Here is a 19,871-nt window from a genome sequence, read left to right on the forward strand (position 1 = left end):
TAACGTTTCATGTTGCTGAGCCTTCGACAGAACTTGGAACAGTTTTTAGACTAGGTAGCGAAAGGAGGGAAGGGAAGGATTATGATCAGTCAATTTCAGCATCATCCTTTTGTCATTTAATCTCTCCTGCCTTCCATCGTATCACAGAACTTCCCATTTGTTGTTTCGGGTCCAATCATTTCAAAGAACAAAGAACAGTACAGCACAGGAACAGGCCATTCGGCCCTCCAAGCCTGCGCCGATCTTGATGCCTGTCTAAACTAACACCTTCTGCACTTCCGGGGCCCATATCCCTCTATTCCCTTCCTATTCATATATTTGTCAAGATGTCTCTTAAACATCGCTATCGTATCTGCTTCCACCACCTCCCCTGGCAGCAAGTTCCAGGCACTCACCACCCTCTGTGTAAAAAACATGCCTCGCACATCCCCTCTAAACTTTGCCCCTCGCATCTTAAACATATGTCCCCTAGTAACTGACTCTTCCACCCTGGGAAAAAGCTTCTGACTATCCACTCTGTCCATGCCGCTCATAACTTTGTAAACCTCTATCATGTCGCCCCTCCATTGCCGTCGTTCCAGTGAAAACAATCTGAGTTTTTCCAACCTCTCCTCATAGCTAATGCCCTCCAGACCAGGCAACATCCTGGTAAACCTCCTCTGTACCCTCTCCAAAGCCTCCACGTCCTTCTGGTAGTGTGGCGACCAGAATTGCACGCAATATTCCAAGTGTGGCCTAACTAAGATTCTGTATAGCTGCAACATGACTTCCAATTTTTATACTCTATGACCCGACCGATGAAGGCAAGCATGCCGTATGCCTTCTTGACTACCTTATCCACCTGCGTTGCCACTTTCAGTGACCTGTGGACCTGTACGCCCAGATCTCTCTGCCTGTCAATACTCCTAAGGGTTCTGCCATTTACTGTATACCTCCCACCTGCATTAGACCTTCCAAAATGCATTACCTCACATTTGTCTGGATTAAACTTCATCTGCCATTTCTACACCCAAGTCTCCAACCGATCTATATCCTGCTGTATCCTCTGACAATCCTCATCATTATCCGCAACTCCACCAACCTTTGTGTCGTCCGCAAACTTACTAATCAGACCAGCTACATTTTCCTCCAAATCATTTATATATACTACAAACAGCAAAGGTCCTAGCACTGATCCCTGCGGAACACCACTAGTCACATCCCTCCATTCAGAAAAACACCCATCCACTGATACCCTCTGTCTTCTATGACAGAGCCAGTTCTGTATCCATCTTGCCAGCTCACCTCTGATCCCATGTGACTTCACCTTTTGTACCAGTCTGCCATGAGGGACCTTGTCAAAGGCTTTACTGAAGTCCATATAGATAACATCCACTGCCCTTCCCTCATCAATCATCTTCGTCACTTCCTCAAAAAACTCAATCAAATTAGTAAGACACAACCTCCCCTTCACAAAACCATGCTGTCTCTCGCTAATAAGGTCGCTTGTTTCCAAATGGGAGTAAATCCTGTCCCGAATAATCCTCTCTAATAGTTTCCCTACCACTGACGTAAGGCTCACAGGCCTATAATTTCCTGGATTATCCTTGCCACCCTTCTAAAACAAAGGAACAACATTGGCTATTCTCCAGTCCTCTGGGACCTCACCTGTAGCCAATGAGGATGCAAATATTTCTTTCAAGGCCCCAGCAATTTCCTCCCTTGCCTCCCTCAGTATTCTAGGGTAGATCCCATCAGGCCCTGGGGACTTATCTACCTTAATGCTTTGCAAGACATCCAACACCTCCTCCTTTTTGATAATGAGATGACTGAGACTATCTGCACTCCCTTCCCTAGGCTCATCATCCACCAAGTCCTTCTCTTTGGTGAATACTGATGCAAAGTACTCATTTAGCACCTCGCCCATTTCCTCTGGCTCCACACTTAGATTCCCATCTCTGTCCTTGAGTGGGCCAACCATTTCCCTGGTTACCCAACACATCATTGGGTACAGTAACACAATTGTAAATCTCAGTAATTCCTCAATCAAACTGGTAAACTTTTCTCTCAGCTTGATGTATATTTCTCTGTTTATTTCCCTTCCTCACAGTTAACTTTCTGACGATTGGGATCCTGTCTCGGGGAAAGTGCGGTCTCTCCAAATGCGTCACTCACTATCTGGTGGCCATGGCAACGGCGGATCTACTGATTGTTATCCTCGACCTGATATTGAGGCACATTCCCATTGTTTATCCAGAACAGTTTCATTTCCTGAAGTCCATCCCCGTGTGTAATATCCACGCCGTCCTGCTTTACACAGTCACAGACTGTTCTGTCTGGTTCACTGTCACTTTCACCTTTGATCGATTTGTGGCCATTTGTTGCCAGAAGCTGAAAAGTAAATATTGCACCGAGAAAACAGCAGCTGTGGTTCTGGGAACAATGACTGTGCTGAGCTGTTTAAAGAACATCACCTGGTATTTTATATTATCACGTGAGTATCGGTTGGCAAATGCCCCCTGGTTTTGTACTATATGGGTGGATGTTCAGAAATCTCAAGTCTGGACAACAATTGAGATCCTCCATCTCATTCTAACCCCGGGGGTCCCATTTGTGGTGATTCTGCTGCTCAATGCTCTCACTGCCAGACACATTTTAATGAGCAGCAGAGGACGCAAGAGGCTCCGGGCTCACAGCAGTGGAGAAAGTCGCAGAGACTCAGAGATGGCGAGCCGAAGGAAATCCATCATTTTACTGTTAATTATATCAGCCAATTTCATACTGTTATGGGCAGTGTTTACTGTGTTTTCGATATGGATCCGAATGTTTTTGTTGGTGTCTAAGCTTGCGTCTGGGCCTATAGATGCACCTGTTTTCCTGCTGGAAATGGGCTTCATGTTGCAGCTCCTGAGTTGCTGCACAAACACTGCGATTTATGCTGTGTCCCAGATTCAGTTCAGAGAGCAGTTGAAGAATGTGCTGAAATATCCCTTTACTCCAATTGTTAAATTCATTCAATGATGCCTGTGTGGAGTTTGCAAGTTCTCCCTGTGTCTGCGTGGGTTTCCTCCGGGTGCTCCAGTTTCCTCCCACAGCCAAAGACTTGCTGGTTGATAGGTAAATTGGCCATTAGCAATTGCCCCTAGTATAGGAGGTGGTAGCGAAATATAGGGACAGGTGGGGATGTGGTAGGAATATGGAATTAGTGTAGGATTAGTATAAATGGGTGGTTGATGGTTGGCACAGACTCGGTGGGCCGAAGGGCCTGTTTCAGTGCTGTATCTCTAAATAAATAAATTTTAAAAATGAGGGAACTGAATCACTATTTCTAGCATCTTCTCATTTTATTTCACATTTCCAGTGCTGGGGGTGGGGCCTTCTGCTTTGGTGACAGAGCAAGGGTGGGGTCAGTTGCTATGGAGACAGAGCCAGGCAGGGCCTGTCATGACAGTGATAGAGTGGGTGGGGCCTGTTGTTATGGTGTCAGAGCGGGGGCGGGGCCTGTCGCTGTTGTAACAGAGCGAGCTCAAGTAAGTTCAGCTCTCAATGAAGCTTGGGAATGAGAGAAAGAGCAGCTCGGGCTCCTAATGATTGTGATCCAGCAATTCCCTCTGAACAGTATACATTTTCATTAGATACATGCAGCATTGGACCTGCTGCAATGCTCATACCCCCTCACCTGGTTGAATAGCCTTATTCAGGCTCCCACCTGGATGAGCTACCAGAGACAGCTGGCCTGTTTGACCACATTCAGGAAGGGGAATTAAATTTCAAAATCAAACTTTACAATGAATTGGAATCATCTTCAGAATCCTTCTGTTTTCCTTGAATTTTCAATTTCCATTGTCATTGAAGAGTGATCTCAATGGAATTCTCTCTGGAGGGGGGTGAGGTGGTGGTTACTACAGGTGGGGATGGATTGATCATTGGAATCAGGCAGCCATTGAACTGGGATGTTTTGATTTAACTGTCCATGTTAGTTCAGCCCTCACACAGCTTTGCCCACTGACTCCTCCCATCTCATTCCTCAATGTCAACAATCAACAGAAAGACAGAAATACAAAATTTGCGATTTACTATAAATCTATTCTTACTTTATGTTTGCTTCAACAAAGAAAGGATAACTGGTGCTGAAAGCTCCAGGCAGTTTGCTAAATCAGATATTTCTGTGCATTGCAGTGTCACTAGTCTTTGGCAAAATAAAAACACCAACTTTAGCCGAATCACATCATTTCGGCCTATATGCGATAGAGTTTAGAAGAATGAGAGGGGATCTCATAGAAACCTATAAAATTCTAGCAGGACTAGACAGGCTAGATGCAGGGAGGATGTTCCCGATGGCTGAGGAGTCCAGAACCAGGGGTCACAGTCTCAGGATACAGGGTATGTCATTTAGAACCGAGATGAGGAGAAATTTCTTCACTCAGAGGGTGGTGAACCTGTGGAATTCTCTACCACAGAAAGCAGTGGAGGCCAAGTCATTAAATATATTCAAGAAGGAGATAGATATATTTCTTAATGCCAAAGGGATTAAGGATATGGGGAGAAAGCGGGAACTGGGTACTGAATTAGACAATCAGCCATGATCATTTTTTGAATGGCTGAGCAGGCCCGAAGGGCCGAATGGCCTACTCCTACTCCTATTTTCTAACTCCTGTTTTCCTTCAGTCAGTAAGCACTTTTCATCAGCAGATTAACCGCAGATTTGGGGCGGCACAGTGGCGCAGTGGTTAGCACCGCAGTCTCACAGCTCCAGCGACCTGGGTTCAATTCTGGGTACTGCCTGTGTGGAGTTTGCAAGTTCTCCCTGTGTCTGCATGGGTTTCCTCCGGGTGCTCCGGTTTCCTCCCACACGCCAAAGACTTGCAGGTTGATAGGTAAATTGGCCATTATAAATTGCCCCCAGTATAGGTCGGTGGTAGGGGAATATAGGGACAGGTGAGAATGTGGTAGGAATATGGGATTAGTGTAGGATTAGTATAAATGGGTGGTTAATGGTCAGCACAGACTCGGTGGGCCGAAGGGCCTGTTTCAGTGCTGTATCTCTAAAAATCTTTAAAAAAAGATCACTTGCCAATAATCAGTCACATGTTCAGGCACAGCAGATCAGTCAACATCTGTGGATTTGGATCTGTACCCAAGACATGACCTTGTCCATAGCGCTGCAGATTCTCCCAGGCCCGTTGTGTGCGTTACCAGTGTTTTCTGTTTCCTCCACTCTCAACAGTCCACTTTGTTTAGAATCTTTAACAGCAGAACACATCGAATGCAATTTAATCTTAAAGACAAAACAGAGGATTTTTAACATACTTTCAGAAAATGACAGTCATCTCAGTTCTTCAGCAACCTCTATAAAATTTCAATCAAACACTTGAAGAGGAAACTTTTCTGATTCAACTGAGTGCACGGCTAACAGGTCTGTTGGTGAACACATCCAAAGTGTAGAAAGTACTAATGCAAAAGCAGCTTAGATTAAGACAAAAGCATAAATTTAAAACATGGGACTGAATTTTATAGAATATAATATATAATAAAAGCAAAATACTGCAGATGCTGGAAATCTGAAATAAAACTAAAAAGTGCTGGAAATACTCAGCAGGTCAGGCAGCATCTGTGAAGAGAGAATCAGAGTTAATGTTTCAGGTCAGTGACCCTTCATCGGAACTGGCAAAGGTTAAAAATGTAACAGGTTTTAAGCAAATAAAGTGGGCATGGGGCAAAAGAGAACAAAAGGGAAGGGGTTGATAGGAAAGAGGGTCACAGAGAATAACTGACAAGGAGGTCATGGGGCAAAGGCAAAAAGTGTGTTAATGGTGTGGTGAAAGACAAAGTGTTAGTGCAGAGAGGGTATTAAATGACAGAATAATGAATGGATGAGCAGGGGCAGACATTTAAGCAGATATTTCATAATTCTCAGCAAAAATTTATCCTGGTCAAAAAGAAGGACTGGATGAGAAGGATGAACCACCCATGGTTAACAAAGACGGTCAAGGAGAGTATCCAATCAAAACCTTGGGCATACAAAGCAGCAAAAACTAGTGGTAGGCCAGAGGATTGGGAATTTTTTTAGGAACCAGCAGCGGATGACTAAAAAGCTAATAAAGAGGGAGAAAATTGATTATGAAAGTAAATTGGCAAGAAATATAAAAACAAACAGCAAGAGCTTCTACGGGTATATAAAAAGAAAGAGAGTAGCTAAAGTGAGCGTGGGACCCCTGGAGGATGCAACTGGAGAATTGATAATGGGGAACAGGGAAATGGCAGATAATTTAAACCAATATTTTGCATCGGTCTTCACAGTGGAGGACACTGTAAACAGACCACAGATATCAGATAATCAAGGAGCTAATGGGATGAAAGATCTTGTAACAGTCTCTATCACGAGGGAAAAAGTGTTTGACAAACTAATGGGACTAAATGCAGACAAGTCTCCAGGACCTGATGGTCTGCATCCAAGTGTTTTAAAGGAAGTGGCTGCAGAGATACTGGAGGCATTGGTCGAAATATTCCAGAACTCACTGGATTCCGGAGGGTCCCAGCGGATTGGAAAACCGCTAATGTGACACCCCTGTTCAAGAAGGGAGGGAGACAAAAAGCAGGAAACTATAGGCCAGTCAGCCTAACATCGGTCGTTGGGAAAATGCTAGAGTCCATTATTAAGGAAGAAATAGCAGGACATTTAGAATAACTTAATGCAATCAAACAAAGTCAACATGGTTTTGTGAAAGGGAAATCATGTTTGACAAATTTGTTAGTGTTCTTTGAGGATCTAACAAGCAGAGTTGATATAGGGGAACCGGTAGATGTAGTGTATTTGGATTTCCAGAAGGCATTCCGATAAAGGATTATTGCACAAGATAGGAGCTCACGATATTGGGGGTAATGTATTAGCATGGATTGAGGATTGGTTAACTCACAGAAGACAAAGGGGGTCATGTAAAGGCCACTTGACTTTGAAAAACAGTCCCTGGAAATGTTGTTTAATAGGGGCATTGAGAGGTATTATGAGGGTAAACTAGCCTTTACGGGAAACCACCTGACTTCCAGAAACAACAAATCCTTTCTGGGAAACCACCTGACTTCCAACTCAATAAACAACAGAGAAATTTGGACACCTGGGGAAGTTGTTTGCAAAGAAGTGACAGGTCAAGATTGATGGAGGTCAAAAGGTTGACCTCCTGTTGTCAGTTTCGCTTTTGAATTGTTTTGAGTTGGGGTTAAACTGTATAAAAAGGGAGAGGACTTCCAAGGAGAGAAGAGAATTCCCATGGAGGGAGAGGAGAACACAACCCAGCTTTCCAGCACCTCTCTAAAAGACCCCAAGAAGTCCAAGGTGTCAACTCATCTCGTCCCCTGTCTTTGAAGAAAAGCTTGCTAAAATTAATTCTCAACACTGCCTGTAAAGAACTGTTCTAAAAGATCCCAGTGACCTGTCTACATGTACTCAGAGGCCAGACTGTATGCCAGTTTTGGAACACAACATATCTCATCTGCTGTTTCTTCAAGAATGAGAAAGTATTCAGCCCAAGTGTTTTTTGTTGTCTGTAATAGAACTCTAAAAACCAAAAATCCCTTTATTTTTCCAGTTAACCGATGTATGTATGTATGTGAGTGTGAGGGGCTAAAGTGAAAAGGGAACTCTAATATTTCAATCTGTGTGTTTATGCTTTACTTCATTACTGGTTAAGACATAATAATAAACAATGATAATGATAATAAACTGATAAGTTTTTGTTTATTAAAGAAACCTGGTTGAGGTGTTTTATCCTGGGATAAAAATAGATTCTATGATTGACCATATGGGTAAGTGGGAAAATTTTAATATATGTCGTGACCTGCGGAGAAGTGGGACTAAAATAAACAGTGCATTCCTCCAGCCTCGGTCATAACAATAGATAGTTCCACCAATATGGAGAACAGAGGAAAAGTGATGGAGGAGGATGTTATGGTCAACTGTGTCAAAGACTGCAGGGGAGTCAGGGAGCAGGTCAAGGAGGATTAGGAGGGAGGAGGTGCTGTCACAGCATCGAGTCTGTTATTCATGGGTTTGGCTGGGGTTATTTCATTGTGAGGAGCAGGAATCTGATTGATGGGATTCCAACAGGGAGTTGCAGGAGAGATGGACATGGTTGGGAGGCACCATCATATTCCAATCCCTTTGACGGGATGAAAGATTGGAGATAGGGCAATATTTAATGAGAGCAGAGGGTTCAAAGGTCCACTTTTTTGGGGATTACTGTGATGATGATGACAAGGACAATGCCAGATGAGAGAATAATTGGCAATGTTACCTCTGATGGGTCTGAGGAAGGGGGTTAGGTGAACAGTAACTCAATGGGAATAGTGCTAAGAGAGCAAGAAGTAGGTGTTGTTGACAAAATAAGCTTCGAAACAAACATGAAATGACTTGCACAACACAGCCTTTCCAGTTCAACACTGAACCTCAAGCCTCTGTAGTGGTGATCATCCTCTTTCAGAAAACTCAAGTAAATGCTGATAATAAATCTCACAACCCATCCATATCACAGCTGTAACTTGGATTTTCATGCTGAGAATTTGCTATACATTCGCTACCATGTAAAAAATATTAAATGCACTATCAAGCCAGTAAAGGGAACCAATAAACAAAATGAGATCGCCTCATCTATGTTATTTTACAATCCCTTGTGCCTCCCACATAACCCGTTGCCGTATCAAATTCCAAAGATGTTGGCTCTGTTCCTCTGTTGATTAAGTTTTTCTCTTTTCCACTGTTATGCTATTTGAGGTTAAAACAGCACTGAATCACAGTGATTTGCAATGACCGACTGTAAACAGCTGGACCAGAATCCCAGCAGAACATTTCCAACTGCAATTGTATAGGAGATGTGCTCACTACTTTGGTGGGAAAAGCCCACGTGAAACATCAGAAAGATCATCAGAAATAATCTGAACTGAATCCAAAGGCAGCGAAAAGGCCTTTTCTTGATTAAATAAACATCTCCAGTCCCTGTAACTGCTCTAGAGGTTTTTCCAGAAATGACGTACAGGCACATTTTACATACAAGTCTGCAGGATCACTAGTCTGGGCACTCGTGCTCACTGGATGTATCTGGAGTTTGCATTAGATTAAATAGGAAAACATCCATGTAAACATGAACTCAATCAAGTCTTGGGAATAATTGATCAACAAGACAAGTATACGCACATTTACAGCATTTACTGAAGACTGAAAATTTAAATTGTACTGTTAACTTTGATGCTACATCCTTTGTTTTGGTTTTGTTTTCTATCCCTTTAGTCCTCAATACGATATGAACCGAGATACATAGGAGTTTTGGATAAATATGCAACTTAGTTATTTGCAGAGGAGGAAAGGTGGAAGGGACATTAAACTGTCCTCATCTCCAGCCATCTTGCACTATTGTTGGCCACTGGTTGTGTTACATAATCTGCTCCTTCCTCTACCTCTTCTAACCACTCAATTGATTGTTCTGTGGAAGAACCAAACCTCAAGTTGAGTAAATCCCTCTGGAGAAACGACTGAAATTTTGCAGCCAGAGTGCGAATACAATGTTACGTCTAATTATAGACTCCTGCAGGAAGAGTTGAGATAATTTGGTCTATTCAGTGTACTCGTCTCAAAATGGCAACAAAATATTCCACAGTAATGCACTAGGACTTCCCATGCACATTAGACAGACTTTGCAACAGTAATTAAAATGACAAGGAATGCAAACAAATGGGCACAACACAATAGATGCACTTTAAGGACATCCTTGTAGCGTTTCCTCTGCCCTCCTGGTAGCCTCTTGCCATGCCTGAGTTCAGAGTAGAAAGCTTGTTTTGGGAGTCTTGTGTCAGGCATGCGGGTGATGTGGCCCACCCAACGTAACTGACTAGCCATGACCAGTGTCTCAATACTGGGGATGTTGGCCTGAGAGAGGACACTGATATTGGAGCGTCTGTCCTGCCACTGAATTTGCAGGCGGCACCACTGGTGATATCTCTCCAGGGCTTTGAGATTCCTGCTGTACAGTGTCCATTCTGATGCATTCAGGAGGGCAGGTAATACTGCAGCCCTGTAGACCATGAGCTTAACGCCAGATCTGAGGCCTTTGTCATCAAACACTCTTTTCCTCAGATGACTGAAGGCTGTGCTGGCACAATGGAGGTGATGCTGAGTTTCATAGTTGATGTCTGCCCTTGCTAAGAAGAGGCTCCCAATGCATGAGAAAGGATCTACATTTTCCAGTAGTTCACCAAGGATCTTGATAGTTGAGAGGCAGTGTTACACTGTGGGAGCAGACTGGTAGAGGTCCCTTGTTCTCCGGATTAAGGCCCATTCTTTCATACTTCTCCATGAATGCATCGACAAGTGTTTCAGGCTCGGCCTCTGAGTGTGTGCATATGCAAGCATTGTCAGCAATCTGCAGCTCGATGACAGAGGTTGGAGTGACCTTGGTTCTGGACTGGAGAAGACATAGATTAAATAGTTTGCCGCTCATCCTGTAGAGTAGATTTACTCTGGCAGGGAGCTTCAAGGAGATGAGGTGGAGTGTTGCAATGCAGAAGATGGAAAAGAGCCGTGGTGCGATGACACAGCCTTGCTTGACCTCAATTTGGGTCAGTGGCAGATCCGTTGGCAAGGATTACAGCGTGCATGTCATCATACAACAGGCAGATGATGGTGACAAATTTCTCCGAGCAGCCAAATTTGAGGAGGATGTTCCATAATCCCTCCCGGTTGATAGAGTCGAGGCTTTTATGAGGTCAGAGAAGGCCCTGTATAAAGGTTGCTGCTGCTCCCTACATTTTTCTTGGAGTTGTCTTGCTGTGAAGAGCATGTCCACTTTGCATCTTGATGGATGGAATTCACATTGTGATTCCGGTAGGAGCTCTTCAGCCACGGGGAGGAGGTGGTTGAGAAGGACGCTTGAGATGACATTCCCTGTGCCAGACAGCAGGGAGACCCCTCTGTAGTTACCGCAGTCGGTCTTGTCACCTTTTTTGAAGATGGTCACAATTACAGCATCCTGGAAATCGTCTGGCATGCTCTCCTCCTTCCAGATGTGGGAGATGAGACCATGCATTTGTATCAAGAGTGCCTCTCCGCCGTATTTTAGAATTTCAGCAGGAATTCCATCTATGCCAGCGGCCTTATTGTTTCTTAGCTGTCAGATGGCCTTTTTGATCTCCCTCTGGACCATGACCCCACCACCGAACATCAAGCCACCGTCCAAAGGACTGTCACTGACCTCATCTCCTCTGGAGATCTTCCCTCTACGGCTTCCAACCTCATAGTCCCACAACCCCGGACAGCCCGCTTCTACCTCCTTCCCAAAATCCACAAACGGGACTGTCCCGGCAGACCCATTGTGTCAGCCTGCTCCTGCCCCACTGAACTTATTTCTTCCTATCTAGACTCTATCTTTTTCCGCTGGTCCAGTCTCTTCCCACCTACATCCGTGACTCTTCTGACGCCCCACGTCATTTTGACAATTTCCAGTTTCCTGGTCCCAACTATGGACGTCCAATCGCTCTACACCTCCATCCCCCACCAGGATGGTTTGAGGGCTCTCCACTTCTTCCTGGAACAGAGGCCCAACCAGTCCCCATCCACCACCACCCTCCTCCGCCTGGCTGAACTTGTTCTCACATTGAACAACTTCTCCTTCAACTCCACGCACTTCCTTCAAGTAAAAGGTGTCGCTATGGGTACCTGCATGGGTCCTAGTTATGCCTGTCTTTTTGTGGGATATGTCGAGCATTCTTTGTTCCAGTCCTACTCAGGCCCCCTCCCCCAAGTCTTTTTCCGGTACATTGATGACTGTATCGGTGCCGTTTCCTGCTCCCGCCCCGAACTAGAAAACTTTATCAACTTTGCTTCCAATTTCCACCCTTCTCTCACCTTTACATGGTCCATCTCTGACACTTCCCTTCCCTTCCTCGACTTCTCTGTCTCCATCTCTGGGGATAGGTTGTCTACCAATATCCATTATAAGCCCACCGACTCCCACAGCTACCTCGACTACACTTCTTCACACCCTACCTCCTGTAAGGACTCCATTCCATTCTCCCAGTTTCTCCGTCTCCGACGCATCTGCTCTGATGATGCTACCTTCCATGACGGTGCTTCTGATATGACCTCCTTTTTCCTCAACCGAGGATTTCCCCCCACTGTGGTTGACAGGGCCCTCAACCGCGTCCGACCCATTCCCCGCACCTCTACCCTCACCCCTTCCCCTCCCTCCCAGGGTTCCCCTTGTCCTCACTTTTCATCCCACCAGCCTCCATATCCAAAGGATCATCCTCCGCCATTTTCGCCACCTCCAGCGTGATGCCACGACCAGTCGCATCTTCCCATCCCTTCCCCTGTCAGCATTCCGAAGGGATCGTTCCCTCCGTGACACCCTGGTCCACTCCTCCATTACCCCCACCACCTCGTCCCCGTCCCAGGGCACCTTCTCCTGCAATCGCAGGAGGTGTAATACCTGCCCATTTACCTCCTCTCTCCTCACTATCCCAGGCCCCAAACACTCCTTTCAGGTGAAGCAGCGATTTACTTGTACTTCTTTCAATGTAGTATACTGTATTCGATGCTCACAGTGTGGTCTCCTCTACATTGGGGAGACCAAGCGCAGACTGGGTGACCGCTTTGCGGAACATCTCCGCTCAGTCCGCAAGCAGGACCCTGAGCTTCCGGTTGCTTGCCATTTCAACACTCCCCCCTGCTCTCATGCTCACATCTCTGTCCTGGGATTGCTGCAGTGTTCCAGTGAACATCAACGCAAGCTCGAGGAACAGCATCTCATCTACCGATTAGGCACACTACAGCCTGCCGGACTGAACATTGAGTTCAATAATTTCAGAGCATGACAGCCCCCCATTTTACTTTCATTTTTAGTTATTTTTTCTTCCTTTTTTTTACATTCTTTTTTACATTTTTTACAATCTTTTTTTGCATTTATTTCATTTCATCTTAGTTTGTTCAGTTTGCTTACCCACTGTTTTTTTCAGGTTTTTTTTCAGGTTTGCACTTGCTGCTGTTCAATATTCAGTGTATTCACACCTAATCTGTACTAATGCTTTGTCTTTCAACACACCATTAACATATTGTTTGCCTTTGCTCCGTGACCTTTTGGTCAGCTATGTGGCCTGGTCCAATCTGCACCTTCTCCTTTGTTATCTCTTGCCCCACCCCCACCTCACTTGCTTATAATCTGTGACTTTTCTAATATTTGTCAGTTCCGAAGAAGGGTCACTGACCCGAAACGTTAACTCTGCTTCTCTTTCCACAGATGCTGCCAGACCTGCTGAATGGTTCCAGCATTTCTTGTTTTTGTTTCAGATTTCCAGCATCCGCAGTATTTTGCTTTTATGTTTTTGTTTTTGATCTCATGTCGATCTGGGATTGTGCTGAGGTTGTGGCGGGTAGCATGATGTGGATTGTGGTCGAAGGCATTCGCATCAAGGACTGAGTCGGAGTTGAGAAGATCTTTGAAGTGCTCCTTCCAACGAGCGCTGACTGCCTCTCTGTCCTTGATCAGCGCCACTCCATTCTTTGCTCTCAGTGGGATAGGTCCTTGTTGGCCGTAAATGGTCTTGACCGTGCTGAAGAATCCACGCATGTCATGGCTGTCAGTGAGTTTCTGTACTTCCTGTGCTCTTGCAGCCCACCAGCTGTTCTTTAGGTCACAGGTTTTTTGTTGAACCTCGGCTTCAATTGTCTGTACACCTGTTTTTTATCCCTCGAATTTTGGTGATGCTTCCAGTTCAGGAACGCCTTGCACTTGCGATTTAGAAGCTCCTGGATCTCCTGGTTGTTCTCGACAAACCAGTCTTGATGTTTCCTGTTTGAGAAATCAAGAATATCTTTGCAAGTGCTGATTATGGTAGCTTTGAAGGCAGACTAGACATTGTGGACATTCTGTGGTTCCTGGTTGTTGAGCGTCACCAAGTTGCTTGTAAGACTCTGCCTGAGTAGGTCTTTCTTCACAGAGTCCTTGATACCATCGACATTGATTTTCCTGCGGCAGTGACTCTGCTGCTGCTGCTATTTATGGACTGGGTTTATGGAGATAGTAGCTCAGATTAGACGATGGTCGGCCCAGCAGTCATTGGCTTCTATCATAGCACAGGTGATACGAACATCCTTGCAGTCCCTCACTCAGATGATGATATAGTCCAGAAAATGCCAATGCCTGGAGTGAGGGTGCTGCCCTGAGGTCTTGTATTTGTCTCTCTGATGACATAGGGTGTTCGTTATGATCAGGACATGTTCAAGGCATTTCGTCAGAAGAAGGACTCCATTGGTGTGGCCCTTTCCAACACCTTCCTTGCCATCACACCTTTCCGAAGGTTTGTGTCCCTCCCAACTCTGGCATTGAAGTCTCCAAGGAGGATCAGCTTGTCTTCCTTGGGAACATGGGACAGCAAGTGATCAAGGCTGGAGTAGAATTCCTCTTTGTCCACATGTTTTGCTTCTCTGTTTGGGGCGTACATACTGACGACTGTGGTGTGCTGTTTCTGGTTAGGGTGAGCCGGAGGGTCATGAGACGATCATTAAATCCACAAGGGGGCTCGCTGTGCTGGTTGGCTTGTTCATTTTTTATGGCAAAGCCAACCCCATAGAGTTGGTACTCTTCTTCTGGTTTACCTTTCCAGAAGAAGATGTATCCACTACCTTGTTCATTGAGCTGACCTTCTCCTGCCTGCCGTGTCTCACTCAGGGCAGTGATATCAATGTTGTAACGGCGAGGTCCTTGGGCTGAGCAATCGGTGCGACGTTCAGGTCTGTCGCTACTGGCTTTGTCCATAAGAGTCCTGATATACCAGGTCCAGAAGTTCATTTTAAGGGAGTGGAAGATGCCTGTGCGTGGGTTCTTTTAATGTCGGATAGCCATGACTCACTGACTACCACATGGTCTAGCGAAGCAAGGTCTTTTTCCATTGGCAGGGATGGTTGAGACAATTGGAGACCAGGCTCCACTTACAATTAACATAATTAGCGTTGGGTTTGGATCCCAGATAATTAAGCCCCCAATTAATATGTTACGACCAAGGTGGGAGTAATGCACTGTAAATTCAGTCCCATAACTCCACAGGTCACAGCATATTATTAAAGTTTCCCACTGACCAGAAACTAGCCAAATTAATCGCTTTATTAAGTCCCAGAATAAAACACACCAAACCACGTATTTTTAAACAACAACAAATTAACTATCTATTAAGAAACTAAATCTTAAACAATATTGAGATAAATCTATGTCTGAAAAGACTTTATAACTTCTTATTCCTCCTAACCCTCATACACACACACATACATTCAAAAACCAATGGTTAACCGGATCTAAAATGATGTTTTAAATGAGATCTACTTTTTTGGAAAAAATAAAACAACTGGGTTGTAAGTCTTGGTGGGTTACGTTCCCTGAGTGGTGAGGTGTCCCTGAGTTGAATAGTCAGATGCCACTCGAAGTCTTCAGGCAGGTTTGATGAACAGTCTGTAATGGATAGGCATTCACGGCACTTTGGGTACAGTAGGCATCACACAGATCTTTCAACAAGGAGTACAACAACAGGTCTATTTAGATTTTTGAATTAGTTGTCTATCAGTAGAAACTTTACTGAGTTTCCAGAACTCCCAGAAACACAAAAGGCACAGAAAGTCACTCCTGAGGCAGAGACTTCTTAGAAATTGGAAGTAAAAAGGAATTTGCTCCCTCCAACAATGCAAAGTTTCCTTTCCAGGGGTCTTTTCCTCTTTAGGTGAAACACAGCCTGTAGGCTAATGTAGATTTTCTGCTGAGAGAGAGAGAAAATTCTTCCTTCAAGGAGAGCACCCTTTGCTGGTCTGCCAGATCAAACAGGTCCTAGTCAGTCTTTACACACAGTCAAACTGATACAATATGGCATGTGACCTTTCTCTCCTGCTGTTGCCTCGGAAACAGGCTTGCAGCTCGCATACACTGTTCCCAGAGGGACAAACATGCTCAGTCTTAAAGGCACACAGACCACCCCCTTAGTTTTTAAACAGAGAAAAAAAACATTTCCATGACACTAGCAATAACATCATCAGCTATTGTTCCTCTGGAGTATAGTAATGTATTTACTTGTTCTGCTTCTGACTTGCTGTTTAATTGAGAAGCAATTCGGAATCTCTGAAATCTTTTTCTCAACAGAAACCAATTTTGAATTTGATTAAGTCCTTCCATGTTTTCAAATCTCTCTAATAGCTTAAATTGAGATCCCATAGCTTCCCTAAGCTTTTAGGTATTTTACTTTATTTAAAAATAAATACTTCCTGTATTGGAAGTCTTCCCTTGCTTTTTGGGAGTTTTCCCACACTTTCAAGGAGTTTTCCCATGCTTTTCAGCCTCATGGTCCACTCGTGCAATGGTCACTGACTTAACATTCGCCCTTCCTAGGGATTCAGCTTAGCTGATGCTGCCGATCTAGTGTGCCTTAAAATCGGTTTTGTACTCTTTACAAGGGTTACTCACCTGATCCCCGACTGTTGCTTGCTTCTCCAACTCGAAGCCTGTGATTGTTGGACCGGCATTTCCCTCACAGACCACCACATCTTTGTGGTGCAGCCTGAATGCCTCTGTTGACCAAATCCCCGGCTCTCCATGCTTTCCATCAACCATGAAGCCACTCTGGAGCTCTTCCCTGCATCTTCATGACTTCTGAGAAGTTCTGATGATACTATTGCAGGCAAGTAGTTTACTTTAAATGTTTCCATTGTTCACTGTTGCCACAATGTTGTATATTGTTGCTACTAGGAGATAGGTTTGATTCCTCTAGCTTGTAGAGATCACAGAGTCTCTGTAAGTTTTAAAACCGTAACTCATTTATTACATTTCAGGAAATGTTTAAGCTTTCTCTTAAGCAGGTCAAACTCGCAACTCACTGCTGACATGATGCTATTTCTCCTTCTTGAGTCTCTACCACATGTGATCTCTGACATCATCACTGTGGGAGGTGTTACTCACACTATCCCAAACATTAACCTTTTCAGACCCTTATACTATAGTACGAGGTGAGTTACTGAAAAAACAGGGGAGGATGAAGGATATGCCTGACCAACATGCAGGTAAAGAATTGCCAAGTTTGACCATAGAACAAAATGTTTAGGTTCTGCATCCGACAGAGGGAACCTGGTTTCCAGCTGAAATAGCTCAGGGTTGTTGAGAGCTGAGATCGTATGAAGTGGAAACACCAAATTGAGCAACATTAAACAGAAATCGATGCCAACTCAGGGAGATGTCCAATTATGCAACACCCAGCTGTGCTATCGCGAATAGAAGACGTTCAAAGGTGAGAGCTGAACAGAGCGCTCTGGAAGATCATGGTGAAGACAACGTTATGACGTCGTTTTGCAAGAAAGCAACACACCTACAAATCAAGACCACTGTGATAACAGTCAGAGATCGCAAAGAAGTTTCACTGTCACCAGATCGGTTCGTATAAGTAAACCAACTTTACACTTCAGAGACTTGTAAACTAGTAAAGTTCTGAACTTACCATGCATGAAAGTTTTACTGCAATATAACTAGTGTTATCACATCCTTGTTATTTGCTGTTTAGTTATTATATGCGCAATCTTAACCTTAGAAAAAAGGGGGATGTTGTATTATATCTTTAAGTGGGTATGCCCATAATCTGTATACATCAGGCAGGATATGATGTCGTCTGTCATGTGACACAGTAGTTGGAATATGTCAGTTGACCAAGTAAGTCGTACTAGTAAGAACTCTCCAGCATTATGTATGTACTACTGTAATCCTGGAATAAAGAAGTCACAATATAGTTTACCAGTCCGACCTGAGTGATTGGTGAGTTTGTGTTTGAAGGATAAAAGGAAACACAACAACTGGACAGTTAGATAGTGTGGTCAAGGAGGCTTATGGGATACTTGCCTTTATTAGCCGAGGCATAGAATATTATTGCAGAGAGGTTATGCTGGAACCATATAAACACTGGTTCAGCCACAGCTGGAGTATGACAGGCAGTTCTGGTCACTGCCCTGTAGAAAAGATATGATTGCATTAGAGAGGGTACAGAGGAGATTCATGAGGATGTCACCTGGTCTGGAGGATGTCACCTGGTCTGGAGAATTATTAGTTTTGAGGAAAGATTGGATAGGTGAGGGTTCTTTTCTCTGGAACAGAGGCGGCTGAGGGGTGACTTAATTGAAGTGTATAAAATTATGAGGGGTTTAGATAGAGTCCATTTGATGAGGGGTTTCTAACCAGGGGACATAGATTTCAAATAAGAGGTAGGTTTGCAGGGGATTCGAGGGGAAATGTTTTCACCCAGAGGGTAGTGGGCATCTGGAACTCACTGTCTGGGAGGGTGGTAGAGGCAGAAACCCTCATGACATTTAAAAAGTACTTCGATAACCCTTCCCCCTTTGATCAGTAGCAAAGTGATCCTCCACTGGGGGTGTTTGAGATCACTTGTAAACCCCTTCCCCCTTTGATCAGGAGCAGATTAATCCTACACTGGGAATGTCTGAGATCACTAATAAATCACCCAGAATCACAGAATTGTTATGGTGCAAATGGGAAGGCGAAGGCGACCAATGATTGTGGGTGGGCACTCAACCTGGCTGGAAGTCTAAGGCACAGAAAAGAAAACTGCACATTACCTGGATGGTTCAGCTGATTGGCAGCAGAAGGTTGAATTGGAACATTCTGCTCATTTCATTATTTGGAAAGCTGCAGCAACATGGGTGTCATACACCCAATTTTTCTAATAACATGGGGAGAAGAGCAGAGGGAGCGACTAAGGATGGGTCATTTCCTTCAATGTATGATGCCTGAATGCCAGCAACAGGCAGAGCAGGAAGGTGAGGATGCTGCAACTGACAACATCCATCATTGAAGACAGGCACTGGCACGTCATCGCACCCTCAGGACAAGGACAAATCACCTTCGAATATGATGAAGTCATAGAGTCATAGAGTTATACAGCACAGAAACAAGCCCTTCGGCCCATCGTGTCTGTGCCGGCCACCAAGCATCTATCTATTCTAATCCTATTTTCCAGCACTTGGCCTTGTATGCTATGGTGTTTCAATTGCTCATCTAAATACTTATTAAACGTTGTGAGGGTTCCTGCCTCTACCACCCCTTTTGACGACACTTCTCAGGATTACATTCCATTTGCTACTGCTCCGCTCATCTTACCAGTCTATCTATAACATCAGAGAGACAATGCCAGAGAGGCCTAAGGATGTCATGTGAAATGGACACAGAAAAGTTGCACAATCCTGCAGCATGACCTGCAACTGCTTGGGTTTGGAGGGAACTCACGGCACTTGCCCTCAAGGTGACCGCTGTACTTAATGTTTTGACAACTGCCTTCTTCCAAGAGTCAACAGGCAAAATATGGAGCACATCACAGTCTGTGACCCCTAGGTGTATCAAAGAGGTGACCAATGCCCTATTTCATCATGCCAATGATATCATCTACTTACCTGAGGAAGGTCAATGCAGCAAAGTCTGCGGCCTTTGCCACCATCGCTGGGTTTCCTGGACTACAAGGGGTGATCGACTGCACTCATGTGACCATCAGAGCTCCCTGGGAGCAGCGGCTGTATTTGTGATTTGCAAAGGATTCCAATCTTTGAATGTAAACCTGGTTTGCAACCACAGGAGTAAAATAATGCAGGATTGCAAACATTTCCCTGACAACTCACGGCTCATACACTTGGAGGAACTCACAGCTGCCAGGTGTTTTTAAAGAACAAGCTGAAGTGGACGGCTGGATCCAGGGTAATGAGGGTTACCCCCTTTCTACATGGTTGATGACACCACTGCGGCATCCCCAAAGCACAGTTAAAGAGAGATACAATGATGCTCACGCATCCACCAGAGCCATCATCAGAAACACCACTGGTCTGC

At 44.6% G+C, this 19,871-nt stretch overlaps 1 pseudogene; it reads left to right on the plus strand.

Moving 5' to 3' along the window:
* Positions 1-3,254, plus strand: part of LOC137347487 (probable G-protein coupled receptor 139) — a 109,241-nt pseudogene extending 105,987 nt beyond the window's left edge.
* Positions 3,255-19,871: the final 16,617 nt, after the last annotated feature.

The sequence above is a fragment of the Heterodontus francisci genome, chromosome 32 (genome assembly GCF_036365525.1).
Source record: "Heterodontus francisci isolate sHetFra1 chromosome 32, sHetFra1.hap1, whole genome shotgun sequence".
NCBI classification, from domain to species: Eukaryota; Metazoa; Chordata; class Chondrichthyes; order Heterodontiformes; family Heterodontidae; genus Heterodontus; species Heterodontus francisci.